The following is a 16,571-nucleotide window of genomic DNA, read 5'->3' on the forward strand; positions in this document are numbered from 1 at the left end:
GAATTCATTTCACATGTTTCAAAACAGGTGTAGTTACCGAAGTGCCTGTTCCCTCGGACGACCAAGCTCTTCAATATCGTGTTTATCCGCCTGTGTCGGGCAAGCGACGTTCAAATAAAATGTCTGCTGTGGTGGGAAATATACATAATAAATGTACAAGGACAGGTTGTGGTCTCACAGGTAATGGCATACGGAAGTTTGACTCTAGCCGACAACCGTGCTCGCATAGCTGAAGTTATTAAGGTGACCGCCAGCGACAAGCGGGAAATCCGGGTTCGACTCCCGGTTTGGTACAAATTTTCAATGTCGTCATTTAGTTTTGCAGCTGATGGTTGTCCATTATTGCAACTATTCTTCTTCTTCTTCTTCTTGCGTTACGGCCTCTGTAGAACCACTGGTAGCCCCTTCGTGGACTCCATTTTCCTCTTCTTCTCCCAGAAACTCTTTATTCTTTCTCTTCTTCTCTCCCGCTCTTCTTCCGAGATCTTCAGTTTCCGTTTCTCCTGTCGGCTTCACTGGTGACACTTTTATCTTCTTCTGTATTCTTCTCTGTCATTGATCTCCAGCATATTGGTCGGTGCATATTTGTTCCTCCAATTTTCCTTTCCTTCGACCTTGATCCCCAATTCCAACCAGTCCTTCCGAAGTTCAACAAACCACTTGGTTCCTATCTTTCCCCTTGTCCTCCCTGTTGCTTCCCACACTCTCTTCGTCATTCTCATGCTAACTACATGTCCAGCAAACCTTGCTCTATTGAGTGTGATTTCCCCGGATATTGTTCTCATGTTCCGGTACAATTCTTCCCTAGGTCTTCGCATCCACCTCTCTCCACCTCGTTTGGGACCTAGTATTTATCTCAGTATTATTCTCTCTTCTTTCTCCAGTTGTTTTGCCCCATTTATTCCTAGTGTCATCGTCTCAACAGCATATAATACTGCATTCCTCACCGTTGCCTTGTAGTGGCTTATCTTTGCCTCTGTGGATATATTCTTTTTATTGTATATCTCTTTCGTCATGCAGAAAGCTGACCTCATCTTCTTTATCCTCTCTGTTATTCCCTCCTTGTTCCTGATCCTTCCTGTTATAAATTCTCCAAGGTATTTAAATTTGTCCACCATTTGCACAGTGCCTTCCGGTGTTCCCCAGTCTGCAGTCGTATTTAATGTCTTTGTCTTGTTATAGGCGATCCTCAGTCCCATCTTTCTGGCTACCTTACTTAAGTTGTCGAGTTGTGTCTTTGCGTCTTCTTCCGTCTTACTTACTATTGCTATGCCGTCTGCAATGGCTAGGCACTCCACATGCGCTCTGTTGTCCTTTTTGTCTCCCACATGGGTATCTGGTATTCCCATTTCCTCGTTTATTGCTCTCCACTGCCTGATCACTTCGTCCAGTGCTATATTGAACAACAATGGTGACAATCCATCTCCCTGTTTAACACCAGTCTTGATCTCAAATTCTTCTGACAGTGCTCCTCTGAATCCCACCCTTGCTTTTGTGTCTGTCAGAATTTCTTTTATGAGTTCTTGTGTAGTTCCATCAAGTCCTCTGTTCTTCAGGTTGGTTGGTTTGGGGAAGGAGACCAGACAGCGTGGTCATCGGTCTCATCGGATTAGGGAAGGATTGGGAAGGAAGTCGGCCGTGCCCTTTCAGAGGAACCATCCCGGCATTTGCCTGGAGTGATTTAGGGAAATCACGGAAAACCCAAATCAGGATGGCCGGACGCGGGATTGAACCGTCGTCCTCCCGAATGCGTGTTCTTCAGGATCCTAACAAAGAGTCTGTCTGTCGATGGAGTCATATACCTTTGTGAAGTACACGAAGGTTATTACTGTCTTTTTGTTTTTTAAGGCCCTATGTTCTATCAGTTGCTTCAGGATAAATATCCTTTCTGTACAACCTCTTCCCTTCCTGAATCCCGCTTGGTAGTCGCCAACTGTACTTTCTACTTGTCCTTCTACTCTCTTGAGCAATATATTTGACAGCACCTTGTATCCGACCTCCAATAGCGATATTCCTCTGTAGTTGTTTGCATCTCTCTTGTCTCCCTTCTTATTGGTACAACAATTGCATTCTTCCATCCTTCTGGCAACTTCTTTGTTCTACAGATCTGGTGAATTATGTTGGTCATTTTGTCTATTGCTTTGTTGCCTCCCCACTTTATCATCTCGGCTGCTATACCATCTTCTCCAGTTGCCTTATTATTCTTTAGATCGCTTATGGCATGTGCGACTTCATCCCTGGTTGGAGGGCGTGGCTCTCTCTCTTCTGTGTAAGTCCCCAGTTCCAGCTCTTCTTCAGATGGTTCACAGTTCAGCAGGTCGTGAAAGTGCTCTGCAAAAATCCGATAGTTCTCCTTCGCACTGACAGCTAGCTCCCCTTTATTACAACTATGAATACATTTCATCTATCTCGTAACAGCTGTAGTTGCCGCAGTGTCAGTTTCATCGGGCGCGAATGCACTTCTGTATCGTACTCATCTGCATAGTCGCCGCCCAGACTTAGGCATATTTCCTAGTGTTGCACGAACTTTACAATACACTAGTCATAGAAGGCAGCCGCGTGTACCTTCTGCAAATTCTGTACGGTGGTCTCCAACTTGTTGTCTACGCCAAAATACTGTTGACGGTTGATTTGAGCAAAGAGATGAAAACTAGAGGTAGCCAGGTCGGGGATTTAGAGTGGCTGATCAAACACTTCTCATCGAAAACGCTGCAGGAGCCTCTTTGCTGCAGCTGCTGTGTGCTACCGAGACTCGTCATGAAGAAGGATAGTGCTTGATTACAAAATTCCCCTTGGCTTGTTCTGAATTGCCCTTCGTAAACGATTTTCTCCACTTACCTCATCCACTCACTGAACAAGATGATTGGTTGACACTCACTTCCTTCCCTGACCGCCTCATCGTGAACGTCTGTACTTCCTGTTTCCAAATTCCTGCACCATTGCCGCTCTTTTAGTGTCATGCGTGACAGTTACGATATATGCGCTGCATGAAATCAGACAGAAACGCTCAGCACGAAGATATCGAATGACAGCACGCACTGGCGGGAGAATATTGTTCTAAGCATCTTTACGTGTTAGCTGCCCGCTGAGAGCTGAAGTGTGCCACGCGACGAGATGACGAGCATACTAGGAATACTGAGCAACACCTTTGCGCAAATCTTCATCGGATTTTCACTATGCTCTTAATTTCGCGACTGATTGGACCTTGCCGGCCGGTGTGGCCGAGCGATTCTAGGCGCGTCAGTCTGGAACTGCGCGACCGCTACGGTCGCAGGTTCGAATCCTGCCTCGGGCATGGATGTGTGTGATGTCCTCAGGTTAGTTAGGTTTAAGTAGTTCTAAATTATAGGGGACTGACGACCTCCGTTGTTAAGTTCCACAGTGCTCAGAGCCATTTGAACCATTTGCTTGGACCTTGAAAAAATAGACCATGTAATATACAGTTCCTAGTAGCGGGATAGAATGTATGCACAGGTGGTGATCTCTGCATACATTCTATCACGTTACACTCATTTTCACATCACATTTCTTAATGCAACACTTCTGTTTTACTCGTCACAGTGATTTTTCGTATTCTTTGATTGTCATATGCTCACAGCGCCTGCCGTAAGTAAGTTAATTCACACAGTAAGTTTAAAGAAGCTTCGTGCAGTTTCACAAGGTTGCATCTTCAACACTAATGAAAACAGGAACCTGGGGTGAATTTTAAATTGCAAATAGGGCTGCAAAAATTTATTTTTAAATGAACCATCCGGTTTCACGAAGGTATATGTTTTACGTGTAAGCACATACAGACTTGGGATACTGTCCAAAATTTCGTTTAAATGTTTCAAGTCGACGCAGTTCTCCCAAAGTTATTGGAAGGGGGAGGTACATATACGCACTCATTCACAAGAAAACCCTCAAGAAGAGAAACAACTTACTTTCCGCCGTAAGTTTCTATATTCATTCGTGTTGAAGGTACAGCCTAGTGGAGTCGAATGAACCTTTCCGGAGCACATTGTGACATCGGCAGAAGACTGAAAGAAGCACTGTGATGCTGTGAGGTTTCCTGTATCCCATACGCAGCAACTGTAGATGGACGGCGTTGAGTATTTCCTCTGGCAGGTGAGCACATTACACTAAATGTCTCTTAATCTTCGCACACATAATATGGTGATTCACCTCCCTAATTCGGTGTAGATACTGTTTACTGCGTTCATAGTTTAACTGTAAGCAAGCCATAATTACGTAGTGTTTTCGTAGTACGGATCATTTAGTATACTACCGGATCGACTTCCTGTGATAGCAATAGCTCTGTTCCATGCATTTCTAAAGCTTGTTTGAATGGTATTACGTAATCTCAGCATGGGATTTTGCCACACTCACGACTGCCCATATATATCGAGCCTATGAACCGTGCCATTTGAAAGAGGTTCTTTGGAAATCTGTTCCTCTGCTTCCGGCCCCAACATAGTAGCAATAAATTCTTTACATGCCGACAAAATAAGCTCCTTGCCAATGTTATTGGTTTTCAGTTCTTGGCAAACATTTCAGAAAATTTGAAAGATGCCAAAAGGTCTTTATCTGAGAGCTATATTAGTTTTTTTCATCATGACAACCGGCCATTGTGGCCGAGCGGTTCTAGGCGCTTCAGTCCGGAACCACGCGACTGCTACGGCCGCAGGTTCGAATCCTGCCTCGGGGATGGATGTGTGTGATGTCCTTGGGTTAGTTAGGTTTAAGTAGTTCTAAGTTCTAGGGGACTGATGACCTCAGATGTTATGTCCCATAGTGCTCAGAGCCATTTGAACCATCATCATGGCAGGAGATACTTCCGTGGAAGTATACAGACGTTGAAAATACTTTCAGGGGTTTTAAGAAACGCTCTGGTGGTTTAGTGCCAAAAGCCTTTTCAACTTGTTTGGTGCCAAAGACTCATTTGACAACGATGTGCCGAATACAGTGGCGCGGTTCAGGACTGAAGCGCCTAGAACCGCTTGGCCACCGCGGCCGGCTCTTGATGATCTCTCCATTGGCAAAAGATTCCGGAATACTCCCCCATTCGAATTTCCGGGAGGGGACTGCCAAGGGGGAGGTTATCGTGAGTAAAAGATTGAATAATCAACGGAAGAATAACGCTGTAAAAGTCGGGGAGTGGAATGTCAGAAGCTTGAACGTGGCAGGGAAGCTAGAAAATCTGAAAAGCGAAATGCAAAGGCTCAATCTAGATGTAGTAGGGGTCAGTGAAGTAAAATGAAAAGAACACGAGGATTTCTGGTCAGATGAGTATAGGATAATATCAGAAGCAGCAGGAAATGGTATAACGGAAGTAGCATTCGTTATGAATGGGAAGGTAGGGCTGAGAGTGTGTTTCTGTGAACAGTTCAGTGATAGTGTTGTTCTTATCAGAATCGACAGCAAACCTACACCGTCAGCGATAGCAAAGATATACATGACGACGTCGCAAACTGGAGATGAAGAGGTGGAGTAAGTATATGAGGATATTGAAAGGGTAATACATTATGTAAATGGAAATGAAAATCTAATAGTCATGGGGTTTGGAATGCAGTTGTAGGGGAAGAAGTACAAGAAATGGTTAGAGGATAATATGGGCTTGAGACAAGGAATGAGGGAGGAAAAAGAATAATTGAATTCTGTAATAAATTTCAGCTAGTAATATCGAATACTCTGTTCAGGAATCGCTAGGGGTGGAGATATACGTGGAAATGGCCGGGTGGTATGGGAAGATTTCAATTAGATTACTTCATGGTCAGATAGATTTCGAAATCAGATACTTGATTGTAAGATATAGACTCAGATTACAATTTAGTAATGATGAAGAGTAGGTCGAAGTTTAAGAGATTACTAAGGAAGAATGAAGTGGGGTACAGAAGTACAAAGGAACGACGGGATAGGCTTGAAGTTCTCTCGGGCTGTAGAAACAGCAATAAGGAATAGCTCAGTAGGCAGTACAGTTGAAGAGGGATGGACATCTCGAAAAAGGGAAATCACAGAAGTTGGAAAGAAAAACGTAAGTACAAAGAAGGTAACTTTGGAGAAAGCTTGAGTGAAAGAAGAAATACTTCAATTTATCGATGAAAGAAGAATGTACAAAAATGTTCCGGGAAATTCAGGAATACATAATACAGATCACAGAAAAATGAATTAAATATGAAGTACAGGGAAGCTAAGACGAAATGTGAAGAAATTGAAAAGGAAATGATTGTCAGAAGGACTGACTCAGCATATAGAAAAGTCAAAACAACCTTGGGTGAAATTAAAAGCAAGGGTGGTAACATGAAGAGTGCAATGGGACTTCCACTGTTAAATTCAGAGGAGAGAGCGGACAGAAGGAAAGAGTACATTATAGGTCCCTATGATGGGAAAGATTAGCCTGATGTGACAGAAGAAGAAACAGGCGCTGATTTGGAAGAGCCAGAGGATCCAGTACTAGAATCAGAATTTAAAAGGGTTATGGAGGACTTGAGTTCAAATAAGGCAGAAGGGATGGACAACTTTCCACCAGAATTTTTAAAGACAGTGGGGAAGTGGCAGCAAAACGACTATTCACGTTGGTGTCCAAAACAAATCACTCTGGCGACATACCATCTGATTTTCGGAAAAATATCGTCCACACAATTCCGAAGACTGCAAGAGCTGATAAGTGCGAGAATTACCGCACAATCAGATTAACAGCTCATGCATTCGAGTTGCTGACAAGAATAATGTATAGAACAATGGAAAATAAAATTGAGGATGTGCCAGATTCCGATCAGTTTCTCTTTAGGAGAGGTGAAGGCACCAGAGAGGCAACTCTGAGGATGCGGTGATAATGAAAGCAAGACTAAAGAAAAATCAAGATACATTCACATAATTTCTTGACCTGGAAAAAGCGTTCGACTATGCAAAATGGTGCAAGGTGTTAGAAATTTTGAGAAAAATAAGGGTAAGCTATAGAGAGAGACAGATAATATACAATACGTACAAGACCCAAGAGGAAATAATAAGAGTGGGCAAGAACGAAGTGCTCAGATTAAAAAGGGTGTAAGACAGGAATGCAGTATCTTGCCCCTACTGTTTAATCTATATGTCGAAGAAGCAATGATGGAAATAAAAGAAAGGTTCAGCAGTGGAATTAAAATTCAAGGTGAAAGGATATCAATCATTCGATTCGCTGATGGCATTGCTATCCTGAGTGAAAGGAAGATCTCATGATCTGATGAATGGAATGAACAGTCTCCTGAGTAGAGAATGTGGATTGAGAGTAAATCAAACAAAGACAAGGTAATGAGAAGTAGCAGAAATGAGAACAACGAGAAACTTCACATCAGGATTGATGGGCACGAAGTACACGAAGTTAAGGAATCCTACTGCGTAGTCAGCGAAATTACCAATGACGGACGGAGCAAGGAGGACATCAACAGCAGACTAGCACTGGCAAAAAGGGCATTTCTGGCCAAGAGAAGTCTACTAGTATCAAATATAGGTCTTAATGTGAGGGAAAAAATTCTGAGAATGTACGTCTGGAGCACAGCGTTGTATGATAGTGAAGCATGAGCTGTGAGAAAACCTGAACACAAGAGAATCGAAGCATTTGAGACGTGGTGCTACAGACGAATGTTGAAAATCAGGTGGACTGATAAGATTAGGAATGAAGAGGTTCTGTGCAGAATCGAAGAGGAAAGAAATATGTGAAAACGCTGACAAGGAGAAGGGACAGGATGATAGGACATTTTTTAAGACGTGAGGGAATGATTTCCCATGGTACTAGACGGAGTTGTAGAGGGCAAAAACTGTAGAGGATGACAGAGATTGGAATTCATACAGCAAATAATTGAAGTCGTATGTTGCAAGTACTACTTTGAGGTGAAGAGGTTGGCAGAATAGAATAATTCATGGCGGGTCGCTTCAAACCCGTCAGAAGGCTTGAAAAAAAAAAAAAAAAAAAAAGCAAACTGTCAGCAAGATACTTTCAGAACTGGAGGTGATTCCGTAATTTTTTTGGCTGCGTTTACATGGAATGGACTGTGGACTGGAGCCTCTGGTCCAGATGAGCCGATCATTGAGTTGAAATTGTTATGTTCGGCTACCCGGAGACTAATTTCAGCCATTCATGTACGTCATGTTCCCAAATAACGATGGAATTTTTATGGATGACAATGTGACATGTCATCGGGTCACAGTTGTCCGTGATTGGTTTGTAGAACATTCTGGACAGTTAGAGCTACTGATTTGGCCACCCAGATCGCCCGACGTGAATCGCAACTGACAGTTATGGCCCATAATCAAGAGGTCAGTTCGAGCACAAAATCCTGCACCGGTAACACATTCATAATTATTTGGACGGCTGTAGAGGCAGAATGCCTCAGTATTACTGCAGGGGACGTCCAACGACTTTTGGGTCTACGCCACGTCGAGTTGCTGCACTACACTAGCCAAATGAGATCTGACACGATATTAGGAGGTATCCCATGACTTTTGTAACCACAGTGCGCGCATAAAAATTGAAAGAGCAGTAATTCAGAATTTCCTGGTATCCACTTTGAGCGTCCGCCGATATTTTTTACTGACGCAGCCGACAATGCCGACAAAGATTCAAAGATAACGGTAGAAGACTGCCGTTCTCCGCAAAAAAGGGATTTTTTTGGTGAATAGCATTTATGGAATGAGGGATAGTTCCTTTTAAGAACTGAATACAAAAGTTATATAATTATTATGATACGATACATGCTTAAACGCGTATAATCACATATAACGATGGGCAGTTTGTTACAAATTGGGCTACTCCAAGAAACGATTTGGCGATATGTTTCTTACCTTCTAAATATATTACCTGCGGAAGATTAGAAGTCACTAAAGATCTCGCGACACACCTGTAATGTATTCGCAGTGCACCAGCGTGTCGCGACACGGCGCTTGCGAACCTTTGGTCCAGCCTGTCACAGTCGCTTTTACTGCCTCCATTACAGCTCATAGACGCTAGAGACGTTTCTTAATACAATAAAAGGTTTTCAATTTTTGAGGCAATCACCTGATTTACGAAACTGACGTCTTACGTCAAGCACGCTAAGTTGCACGCTAAATTGATCTTATACAACGTACGACGAGCGTTCAATGCAGCACATCTTTTTCTCGGCCACATTGGTTTGAAAAAATGGGTGATTTGTTGTGGGGTATCGCGGATTATTCCCACTTCAGCCCTTATAATTTCATGAAGTTCCGATTGGTGACGGCGCTGTACGTAGTCTTCGAAATGGCGTCTGTAACGGAAGTGCGCTCCAAGCAACGAACTGTCATTGAAATCCTTTTGGTCAAAAATCAGAGCATCACAGGCAGCCATAGGCGCTTGCAGAATCTCTACGGAGACCTGATAGTGAACAAAAGCACAGTGAGTCGTTCGGCGAGGTGTCTGCCATCATCGCCTCAAGGTCGCCCAAAACCTGTCGGATCTCCCGCCTGCCGGCCTGCTGTACACACCTGTGACTCCAGTATTGTTGGAACGCGAGGAATTCTCATTCGAGGTGATCGACAGGCCACGGTCAAACACCTCTCTGCACAACTAGACTGATACACTCGTCCGCCAGTTGAGGTACTCAAAGGTGTATGTCCGTTGGGTTCTTCGCCGCCTAACAGAAGAAAGTAACGAGCAACGAAGGACCATCTGTGCGCAGTTACTTGCGTGTTGCGAGGCTGATCGTGACAATTCTTTTATCAAACATCGTCAGGGGTGATGAAACATCAGTTCATCACTTCGAACCGGAAAGAAAACGGCAATCCATGCACTGACACCACAGTACCTCACCTCCGAAGAAAATGTTCAAAGGCACATCCTCAGCCGGTAAAGTCATGGCGACGGTCTTTTGGGACTCTGAAGGGGTACTCGCTCATGGTGCATTACTCTGAGGTGTGTTCTGTTACCATCAGGAAACTGAATAAACGCCACAAACATGCAAACGAACTTCTCCTTCTCCATGACCACGGAAGGCGCCACACAAGACTGGGCACCTTAAAGGAGAGCACAAAACTTTGTTGGACTGTTATTCTTCATCCACTCTACAATTCGGATCTCGCACCTTCCGACCTCCATCTGTTTGGAAAGGGCATGTGGCCTTAATTGAAAAAGAATCATGAAGATCTCTCCATCGATAAAAAATTCGGACGAGTCCCCCATTTGGATCTACAGGTGGATATTACCAACGGGGAGGTCATCATGAGAAAAACAATGAATAACCAACGAAAGGATGACATATTACGAGAAGGAGTGTGGAATGCTAGATATTTGAAAGTGACGGAGAAGCTATAAAAAGTGAAAAGGTAAATGGAAAAGTCGAGGTGTAGTGGAGGTTAGTGAAGCGAAATGGAAAGAAAATAAGGATTTCAGGTCAGTCGAATGTGGGGTAATACTAACAGCAGAAGATAATGGTATAACAGGAGTAAGATTTATTATGAATAGGCAATTATGCCACAGAGTGAGTTAACAATTCAGTAATAGGGTTCTTCTCATCAGAATCTACAGAAAAACATCACCACACCTATAGTTCAGGTATGCTGACGTCAAAAGCAGAAGATTGAGAGGTAGAGAAAGTACAAATATCAAAAAAAGTTTTGCATCATCTCGGTTCCCTGAGTCCCGGAACCTGTACACAAAATTGGAATAAAGATCAACATAAACATCATTTCCGCCCTTTTTTTTTTTGCTCATGAAAACCACACAATTCATGTTGTGCCACCATACAGCGAGACCTTCATAGGTAGTGGTCCAGACTGCTGTACACACCGGTATCTCTAGTGCCCAGTAGCACGTCCTCTTGCATTTATGCATGCCTGTATTCGTCGTGACATACTCTCCACAAGTTCATCAAGGCACTGTTGTTCCAGATTGTCTTACTCCTCAACGGCGATTCGGCGTGGATGGCCCAGAGTTATTGGTGGGTCACGTCCATAAACAACCCTTTTCAATCTGTCCCAGGAATTTTCGAAGGTGTTCATGTCCGGAGAACATGCTGGCCACTCTAGTCGAGCGATATTGTTATCCTCAAGGAAGTCATTCACAAGATGTGCAATATGGGGGTGCGAACTATCGTGTATGAAGACAAATGACTCGCCAATATGCTGCCGATATGGTTGCACTATCGGTCGGAGGATGGGATTCACGTATCGTATAGCCGTTACGGCGCCTTCGACGATCACAAGTAGCGTACGTCGGCGCCACATAATGCCACCCCAGAACACTAGGGACCCTACATCTGCACTCCTGGAAATGGAAAAAAGAACACATTGACACCGGTGTGTCAGACCCACCATACTTGCTCCGGACACTGCGAGAGGGCTGTACAAGCAATGATCACACGCACGGCACAGCGGACACACCAGGAACCGCGGTGTTGGCCGTCGAATGGCGCTAGCTGCGCAGCATTTGTGCACCGCCGCCGTCAGTGTCAGCCAGTTTTCCGTGGCATACGGAGCTCCATCGCAGTCTTTAACACTGGTAGCATGCCGCGACAGCGTGGACGTGAACCGTATGTGCAGTTGACGGACTTTGAGCGAGGGCGTATAGTGGGCATGCGGGAGGCCGGGTGGACGTACCGCCGAATTGCTCAACACGTGGGGCGTGAGGTCTCCACAGTACATCGATGTTGTCGCCAGTGGTCGGCGGAAGGTGCACGTGCCCGTCGACCTGGGACCGGACCGCAGCGACGCACGGATGCACGCCAAGACCGTAGGATCCTACGCAGTGCCGTAGGGGACCGCACCGCCACTTCCCAGCAAATTAGGGACACTGTTGCTCCTGGGGTATCGGCGAGGACCATTCGCAACCGTCTCCATGAAGCTGGGCTACGGTCCCGCACACCGTTAGGCCGTCTTCCGCTCACGCCCCAACATCGTGCAGCCCGCCTCCAGTTGTGTCGCGACAGGCGTGAATGGAGGGACGAATGGAGACGTGTCGTCTTCAGCGATGAGAGTCGCTTCTGCCAATGATGGTCGTATGCGTGTTTGGCACCGTGCAGGTGAGCGCCACAATCAGGACTGCATACGACCGAGGCACACAGGGCCAACACCCGGCATCATGGTGTGGGGAGCGATCTCCTACACTGGCCGTACACCACTTGTGATCGTCGAGGGGACACTGAATAGTGCACGGTACATCCAAACCGTCATCGAACCCATCGTTCTACGATTCCTAGACCGGCAAGGGAACTTGCTGTTCCTACAGGACAATGCACGTCCGCATGTATCCCGTGCCACCCAACGTGCTCTAGAAGGTGTAAGTCAACTACCCTGGCCAGCAAGATCTCCGGATCTGTCCCCCATTGAGCATGTTTGGGACTGGATGAAGCGTCGTCTCACGCGGTCTGCACGTCCAGCACGAACGCTGGTCCAACTGAGGCGCCAGGTGGAAATGGCATGGCAAGCCGTTCCACAGGACTACATCCAGCATCTCTACGATCGTCTCCATGGGAGAATAGCAGCCTGCATTGCTGCGAAAGGTGGATATACACTGTACTAGTGCCGACATTGTGCATGCTCTGTTGCCTGTGTCTATGTGCCTGTGGTTCTGTCAGTGTGATCATGTGATGTATCTGACCCCAGGAATGTGTCAATAAAGTTTCCCCTTCCTGGGACAATGAATTCACGGTGTTCTTATTTCAATTTCTAGGAGTGTAGCTGCAGCCGCTGGACAGTGTCTCTAAGGCGTTTAGCCTCACCGGGTTGCTTCCAAACACATCTCCGACGATTGCCTGGTTGAAGGCATATGCGACAATCATCGGTGTAGACAACGTGATGCCAATCCTGAGCGGTCCATTCGGCATGTTGTTGGGTCCATCTGAACCGCGCTGCATGGTGTCGTGGATGCAAAGATGGATCTCGCCAAGGACGTCAGGAGTGAAACTGCATCTAATGGTTCTAATGGCTCTGAGCACTATGGGACTCAACTGCTGTGGTCATAAGTCCTCTAGAACTTAGAACTACTTAAACCTAACTAACCTAAGGACAACACACACATCCATGCCCGAGGCAGGATTCGAACCTGCGACCGTAGCGGTCGTGCGGTTCCAGACTGTAGCGCCTTTAACCGCTCGGCCACTCTGGCCGGCGAAACTGCATCATGCAGGATATTGCGCACATTTTGAGTCGTAACACGACGTCCTATGACTGTACGAAAAGCATTCTTCAACATGGCGGCGTTGCTGCCAGGGTTGCTCCGGGCCAGAATCCGTAGGTACCGGTCATCCACTGCAGTTGTAGCCCTTGGGCGTTGTCATCGACAGTTCCTGTCTCTCTGTATCTCCTCCATCTCCGAACAACATCGCTTTGGTTCACCATGAGACGCGTGGACACTTCCCTTGTTGAGAGCATTTCCTGGCTCAAAGTAACAATGCGGACGCGATAGAACCTCGGTATTGACCGTCTAGGCATGGTTGAACTACAGACAACATGAGCCGTGTTCCTCCTTCCTGGTGGAATGACAGGAACTCATCGGCTGTCGGACCCCGTCCGTCTAGTAGGCGATGCTCATTCATTGTTGTTTACATCTTTGGGCGGGTTTAGTGTCATCTCTGAACAGTCAAAGGGATTGTGGCTAATATACAATATCCACAGCCAATGTCTATCTTCAGGAGTTCTGGGAACCGGGGTGATGCAGAATTTTTTTGTTGTGTGAATAGGAGAATATTGAATGGATAATTGAGTATGAAAAAGGAGACGATAATCCACTGGGATTACTATAGGGCGGACAAAAATCATTCTATAGCACGGCTTATCAAAAGCTTTGATTCTCTTATTTTCCTATTGTCCTATAATCGATGATTGATTACTGTGCAATGCAGTGCTCCTAACGTGCATTCTCGAAGTTTCCGAAAAGTGCCTTCTTTGCAGGTGCTAGTCTGCTGTTTTTGTTCTTCTTGCTTTGTCCGTCTTATGTTACTCGTACTTTGGTTTCTTTTTGGGAGCAAATTTCCACATTGTCTACTTCCTGGCCCCCAGTTATGATGTTAATTTTGTCGTTAATCTTGCTGCTACGTTTCTGCTACTCCTCGTCACTTTCGTCTTTCTTCGGTTTACATACACTTCCATGCACATTAATGTGACCATCTGTCAAAAACCTATCCATGATGTCATATTTCCGATGGAGTATAAAACGTGATTCACCTGCAAAGGCTACCTGTCGGCATTTAGTGGACGTCCAGCTGAGGCACTGGCGTGCAAATTCGAGCCTTCGTCGCCGATGAACAGCGTTGGTACACGAAGCGGGCGCGTGTTGCGGAGGCCATGCACAACAATGATTGCTGAAATATAGTTGAGAACACACTGTTGTTAGTCCCTTGATTAGTCTGGGCGATCAGTTGCTCAACAGTTGCAAGTCTGTTGGCCCATACACATCTCCGCAGCCGTCGTTCCCCTCTGTTCTGTACGGTCCAGCACCGATTTTGGATAGCTCCATTTTGCCATGCACAGTATGCTTTAACCACAGTGGCACACGTACAGTTTACAAACTTAGGTATTTCTGAAATGCTTCCATCCCTCGCCTAGAAAGCCAAGGATTGGGCCCCTTTGGACGTCAGATGAATCCCTCCGTTTTTACGGTTCGACAAAGAATGCATCTTTTCCGCATATCCCCACACGCTTTATATACCCTTCACTGCTAATGCCCTTCACTGCTCATCGAACATGAGCGTCGGTCTCATTAATTTGGCTGAACCGTGTATAAAAATATTCATTCCATTCAGCACGTTCTGTAGTTCTTTCTCACTTTCACTGAGGATAGCAATGTGTCCAGCGAATCTTATCACATATTCTTCAAAATGGTTCAAATGGCTCTGAGCACTATGCGACTTAACATCCGAGGTCATCAATAGTCTAGAACTTAGAACTAATTAAACCTAAGTGACCTAAGGACATCACACACATCCATGCCCGAGGCAGGATTCGAACCTGCGACCGTAGCGGTCGCGCGTTTCCAGACTGTAGCGCCTAGAACCGCACGGCCACTCCGGCCGGCCACATATTCTTACACCCTACTTTTTAATCCCACCCTTGACTTTCCTTTTATTTCCGTCATTGCTTTTTCGATTTTTAGATCGAATAGTAGGGGAAAGGTTTTACTGCAGTCTTACATCCTAAGCCGAGCACCTCGTTCTTGGTCTTCTTTGTTATTATCTTTTGGCACATACTGTATTTTATGAGCCTTTTTCCTATAGCTTAGGTAAAACTGCAGTTTACATGTTTTATAGCTTTATTCAGATCGACAAATCTTATGAACATGTCCTGATTTTACTATGATACGAGGGACATACTCCTGAAACTCTGTGTGACCTGTGTAAGTAACTGAAGACACCATGAGAGTGTGTACCATATGAGCATTCCACCATGCTTGATGTCTTCCAGACAGCATCTCCCCGCAGAGTATACGTCCTTGTTAAAGGGGCAGAATCGTGCTACAGTGCTTTGACGAGCCTGACAGTGTTGATGTCTCGACCTCCAAATTCGCCTCACCTGAACTCTAAGGAGCACACATCGGACCTTATCGTAGGGCCAGCTCTACGCATACAAACCACCGTTCCACATTTAATGGGAACTGAATGACCTGGTGCCACGTACCTTTGGAAAGCCATCAAGGATCCATCTCATCCAGAATCGTCTCTATATTGCGTTCCGAAGGTGAACCAACGCTCTGTTAAGCGGGTTGTCTCAATGTTTTGGATTATATCTCTTGACGCTGGCAGATTCTTCTGCAGGCATAGTTCTGATACGACAGTTACCTCAGTGGATCCGTGTAACGTCGGACACAAACAGTATTTCTCTGCGAGGTATTTCCTAGAGCGACGAGGCGTACAGAAGGACGAGACGTGCCAGTGAGAGGCGGCCCGCCGGCCGATGAGTTATTTAGGGAGAGGCTGCGCGGCTGCAGCCGTCCCGTCCACTCCGCTGCACCGGCCGGCCGCATAACTCGCCGGCGTAATTGATGGCGACTGACCTGCGGCGTAAACATTGTCCGCGAGCGCCTATCTCTCCCGCTCCAAATACCAGCGCCCGCTAATATTTATCGCTCGCCGCGCCGAATGCTATTTAAAACGAATAAATAAGGCGAGCGAGTATCGCGGCGGGTGTCGCCGTTGCGCGCGAGTGTGTGAGTGTGCGTGTATATATAGGGTGGACGGGTGCCGCGCATACCCGCCTCTTAATATTGCTGTCGTTGGTGCGTGTCGCTTGCCCGGCCTGGCCGCGGCGGACGCAGATGCCTCGCGAGTCCCATCGCATCGCAGCGCGTCGCGTCGCATCGCTGCAGCCGGCGCGACCCGCCGCCCTTTTTGCCTTCATCTTCGGTCCGCTGCCAGCGAATACTTAGCCGGCGAAAGCGACAGTCCTCCGCGCCAGTCTAAATCAGTTGCGGCTCCCAAATGGCGTGGCTGCGCAGTTCACTCTCCTCCATTGTCCCTTCGCATGATTTGGCGTTCAGTAAGATACACAACACATTATTTTTTTCTGAAAGCGGGTTGGTTTTATTCTGGATTCCAATATACCGTATTATTCTCCATCCTCTTGTCTACGAGACCCTATTTTTCAAGATAATCGCCGTTCAATGCGAC

Source organism: Schistocerca cancellata, chromosome 6, assembly GCF_023864275.1.
Source record: "Schistocerca cancellata isolate TAMUIC-IGC-003103 chromosome 6, iqSchCanc2.1, whole genome shotgun sequence".
Lineage (NCBI taxonomy): Eukaryota > Metazoa > Arthropoda > Insecta > Orthoptera > Acrididae > Schistocerca > Schistocerca cancellata.